The sequence below is a fragment of the Trichechus manatus genome, unplaced genomic scaffold (genome assembly GCF_000243295.1).
Source record: "Trichechus manatus latirostris isolate Lorelei unplaced genomic scaffold, TriManLat1.0 scaffold00001, whole genome shotgun sequence".
NCBI lineage: Eukaryota > Metazoa > Chordata > Mammalia > Sirenia > Trichechidae > Trichechus > Trichechus manatus.
Window position 1 is genome coordinate 43,640,869 of NW_004443937.1, and position 5,455 is coordinate 43,646,323.

Sequence of the window (5,455 nt, forward strand, 5' to 3'; positions counted from 1 at the left end):
TGTATTCCCTCCTACAGGTCCCAGCTCTCGCTGCTTTGACCACCCCTTACAAAATCCTGCTGACCCCCAACATCACTCCACACCGGGCCCTTCACTGGGTACCCGCTGATGTCTCCAGTTGTCCTGTGGGGTATCCTGCTCGAAGCAGTCCGTTCCAATTCCAGGTCTTACTCAGTGCTCTGCTGTGATTATCACCATCTTCATCATCACACGTCAATTCTGCCATGGTATCCTGGTTAAGGACACAGGCTTAGGAGAGAGAATGCCCTCCTCTGAATCCCGCTCCTGCACTTTGGAGCTGCATGGCCTGGGGCTCCTTAGGCCTTCCGTGCCTCACTGCGCCAGCCATCAAAAGGAAATAACAGCTGTACCTGCCTCCCAGGGTTGTTGGGAGGATGAGCTGCGGTGGTCCACGTAAAGTGCTTAGAACTGGATCTAGCACACAAGAAGCACAAGAACATTAGCTGCTCTTCCTGCTGCTGTTAGGGACCGACTGGGTGAGAGCTGCCGCCAGGCTCCATGCTGTGGCCTTGCAGGAGGACCCTGTGCCTGCCCGACTCATGTGTGAGCATTAGGGATGGACGGCGTTTTCCAAGCAGAAGGGACTGAGAGCTTCCAGTCCCAAGGAAATCGGGAGGTGCCAAAGCCCGGATCCGAGGCTGGGCAGCCACTGGGGCTATCTGTTTTCACAGGTCTGTTCTAGGGAAAAATGCTGCCCCCAGAAAGATCCAACTTCATGCCAGATTAAACACTACAGACATATTCAGTAGCATAAGTTACTGAACATGGAAGAAAAAAATCCATTATCCCAAAATCTGGCTTTAGCCAAAGGCTCAAGGTATTTTGACTAAGCCTTTTGTGATACACACCAGTTACTCATAGACTATGATTCTAGATTTAAAGATAAACAGATAGCACAGAACTCTGGCCTTTCAAAAGACTACAGAATTTTCTAGCAAAATTCAAAGGCAACGAAGAGGGTGGGCAGCAGAAACACTGACTCTTCAAGCTGAGATGACATCACATCCTGGGCGTGTGTGTGCGTGCGTGTGTGCGTGTGTGTGTGTGTGTGTGGCTGTGAAAGGCTACTGAGGGTCTGCTCCAACGACGTATGACAAGCTGTGCTCAGAATACCAGCCACACGCTTCCTTCCACTCTGTCGTGTGTGACGAGTCCACGGAAACACAAGGGCACAAAATGGATTTCTTTAGTTCCCCATTTTTCATGCTCTTCCCATGCTGGTAAGGAACACACGGAAGCATTTTTAAAACCCAGAACTGCAAACCTGCTCAACTAGTGGATGTGGGAGAAGTTAGCAGCCATCACAGCTATGTAAGGAGCTGAACGTACGGATGAGCGTGCTCGGGAGGAGGAAGACATGACGATGACAACGATAACCGTAATGTCAATAACGGCATCAGGGAACCATTAAGGAAGGTTACACGTGCGTCAAAGGAGCTCTAGGGGTGTAGGGGTGTAATGGTTAAGCACTCGGCTGTTAACCGAAAGGTGGGCAGTTCAAACTCACCAGGGGCTCCAACCCACAGTGGCTCCGTGGGAGGAGAGACCTGGCAGTCTGCTTCCGTAAGGATTACAGCTAGGAAGCCCTATGGGAGAGTTCTATTCTGTCCTATGGGGTCGCTACGGGACATGCATATGCTGTTGTTGCGTGCCTTTGGAATTGACTCAGCGGCACACAACAACACACGTACATCAGGAAGAGGTCTGTGGGTGGCGCAAACAGTTAGCGTTCGTCTGCTAACTTAAAGACGGGTGGTTTGGGCCCATCCAGCGGTGCTGTGGAAGAAAGGCCTGGTGATCTGCTTGGTCACCACGAGTCAGAACTGATGCAAGGGCAATGGGTCTGGGTTTTGGTTTGGTATGTCAGAGACCAGGCTAATGAACTTAAATGCACTGTCATTTAATTTTTACAGAAACCCTGCAAAGGACGTATGATTATTCAACAAATTCCATAGATGAGGAAATGGAGCCTTAGGGAATGAGTGACTTCTTCAAGGCCACCCAGCTCCCGAGTGATGAAGGCCTTTGATGCTCATGCGAGAATTTCCAAAGGATGATGTTGGCGTTGGTACGGTGTCCATCCTATCAGCTCAATTCCCTCATTTCTGCGCTCCAACAGGGTAGCCACTAGCCAATGTCGCTACTGAAATGTAAATTAATTAAAATTAAGTGAAATTTAAAAATCAGTTCAGTGCTACTGAGCACTTGAAATGTGGCTAGTGCAACTGAGTAACTTAATTTTAATTTAATTTAAATTTCAATAGTCACACGTGGCTAGTAGCTACTCTGTTGGACAGTGCTGATCTGAGGAACTTTTTTCTCAGTGTTGTCAGACATGGTTCAGGGTTGCCTTCCAAAAATCTCAGAGCCTGAGGGGCATTAGTTTTTTTGCTGAAGGATCCATAAAAAAGCAGGGGGTCCCTTGAGATCACCTTTTAGCTAAATAACAGATTGGCTCATAAAACATAGACTATCAACCATGAGCAATGAGCTCCTTTGAAAAAACATCTATGAGACCAAATGGTCAACAATTACCTTAAAGCAAAGATGAGAAGATAAAGGGGCAGGGAAACTAGGGGACTGGAAACAGAACAACCAGACTGGAATGAACAAAGATGACACAACGCAAAAAAGTAACCAATATCACTGGATAACTTGTGCAGAAATTGTTAAATGGGAACCTAATTTGCTGTGTAAAGTTTCACCTTAAAGACAGTAAAATATTATCTAAAAAAAAAAAAAAAAAAATCACAGGGATAATTTCCCTGGGACTTCCTCCTTAGGAATGGAGACTTTCTAACTCAGCTTCTTAGACTCGTTCTAACTCAGCTTCTCCAACATTCTGCTTCCCCCAGAAGTCACAGTGTGAAGACGAGAGAGTCAGAACAGGCAAACCCAGGAGAAACTGTTCTCAGATAATGGTGCACGGCAGCATCAGCAGGGAGCTGGTTAAATGCAGATTCCTGGGCCCCACCTCCAGAGAGTCTGATGTAGTGGATCTGGTGGAATCCCAGGGGTCCATGGGTTCCTCAAGCACCCCAACTGTTCTAACGCAGGTGGGCTAGCTTTGAGAAATTCGGCTTTAGAGGCCGAATTACTTACTTATCTCTTGTCCTCTTAACTAACTATAGCACACAGATCTCCCAAGAATCACACACACTGGGTGGGGCGCCAGGCAGACATCACTCTGCACTAATTGCTCACTTCTATGGCACTGGACCAGGCGCTGAGTCACCGAGGCCTCGTTTCTTTATCTGAAACCCGGGCTCTGTCCCTCGGGGACAAACGAGAACACAGACGTGAGGGGGAATAAAAGGTAAAAGGCACTCTATAAACATCCTACAACTCACAGACAGGCCCTGTTTGTCTAGCAGAGAGTTTAAACAGATTGCGCATGAAAAATCCACAGTTCTAACTTCTCGGGAACAACCGGAGGATCTGGCAGCGTGGGGCTCTTATTAGGCTGGCAAGCTGGCGTGGCTAAGAGCCTCACTCTGGAATCCCAGGCATGGGTTCAAATCCCTCCTCTGCCACTTAAAGCTGGGTGACTTTGAGCAAAGCCCTCTACCTCGCTGGGCCTTAGTTTCTTCAATTCTGAAATGAGACTTGGAATAGCACACACCTCCCTCATAGGGTTGTGGTGATTATATCAAATGAACCAATATTTATAAAGTGCTTAGAACAATTCCTGGCATAGGGTACGAGCTATGTATATGTTAGCTGAACAGATAAACCTGCACGTGGCAGGAATCAGCTGGAGCCGAGTAGCCCCTTTCCCCTTCAGATGGGGCTGGCATGCACTTGGTTATCACAGTCTCCAGCCAGACCCATTGGACTATGGGGTCCCTGCTGGAAGGGGCAGACTTGTATCTCCCGTTGTGCCCTGCCCCCACAGGGACAGATACTTTAGTACCCACCACCCCTGTCAGTTTGTCGTCTTGTGCTGGCTTGTGTGTTGCTGTGATGCTGGAAGCTATGCAACCGGTGTCTCAAATACCAACAGGGTCACCCATGGCGGACGGGTTTCAGTGGAACTTTCAGACTAAGATAGACTACTTCCGAACAATAGCCAATGAAAACCCTATGGATCACAACAGAATACTGTCTGATACAGTGCCAGAAGATGAGCTCCCTAGGTAGCAAGACACTAAAAACGCAACGAAGTCAGGCACAGCAAGGATCATGAAAATGGTGCAGGACTGGGCAATGGTCATTTAGTGATACACAAGGTCGCCGTGAGTCGGAGCCGGCCTGACGTCAACTCACAACAACACGTTCAGCACATCTACAGCCATACCTCTCAAGCTACTGGTGGTGAAGGGCCCGTTTGTTTCCATTTCCGATCCATTGTGGACAGACACACAGACCTACTGAGCATGAGGGATGGGCAGCACACACCACACGGGACTCACCATGTGAGTTCCATGAGCCCCTGGCTGGCCCACACCCTGATCAATGAGATGGGACCACTGATCTCTGCGGGAGGCTGCAGCGACGGCAAAGGGCTCTAAGTTTCTAGACACTCAGCACTTAAGACGCTGTGAACTGGTAACAGTTCACAGGCCAGCCCTGATCCTCCGACTGCGCTTGGGATAGCACCACCTTAGAGAACATCGGTCTTGGCGTTCACACCAGCCAAGCAGACAACTTGCTGGAGACAGCATGCGAGGGACTGGCTCTCTCTTCACTTCTGTCCTTTGCCGCTGCCCAGCCTCTCCTTGTCTATAGCTACACGTTTATCACGCCTTTATGCGCACATTCACACCAGCTCCCTGGTGAGGCACTGGGGTCCAGGACAGCCTTGGCAGCTGCAGGGGATGCTTCTGGTGTCCAGGTAGTCCCAGGCCGGGCACCTGTCCCCCAGGCATTGGGAGCGCTGCCCCCTTCTCCTCAATGCTCCCTCTGGCTAACAGGAGCTGCTTTACACCATGCCCACATCCACAACCTCACCCCACACTCACTCTCCAGGAGCCCAGAGCCAGCGACAGACCGACACAGCCATACAAAGGACCAGCCCCTTGGCCTCAAGAAGGAACCAACTCTATGGTGCAGCTCACCCTCCAGAGCCCCCGTGGGATCAGCCTGTCACCTGGCCCCTTCCCGGCCCTATGCCCTCTCCCCGTCATCTGGCCCCTTCCTGGCCCTATCCCCTCTCCCTGTCACCTGGCCCCTTGCGGGCCCTATCTCCTCTCCCTGTCACCTGGCCCTTCCCCGGCCCTATCCCCTCTCCCTGTCACCTGGCCCCTTCCGGGCCCTATCCCCTCTCCCCGTCACCTGGCCCTTCCCCGGCCCTATCCCCTCTCCCTGTCACCTGGCCCCTTCCGGGCCCTATCCCCTCTCCCCGTCACCTGGCCCCTTCCGGGCCCCATCCCCTCTCCCCGTCACCTGGCCCCTTCCGGGCCCTATCCCCTCTCCCCGTCACCTGGCCCCTTCC

At 51.0% G+C, this 5,455-nt stretch overlaps 1 protein-coding gene across 1 annotated transcript in view; it reads right to left on the reverse strand.

Moving 5' to 3' along the window:
* PRICKLE2 (prickle planar cell polarity protein 2) overlaps nt 1–5,455 on the reverse strand; it is a 139,894-nt gene that overhangs the window by 43,214 nt on the left and 91,225 nt on the right. The gene's annotated exons all lie outside the window — the stretch shown is intronic.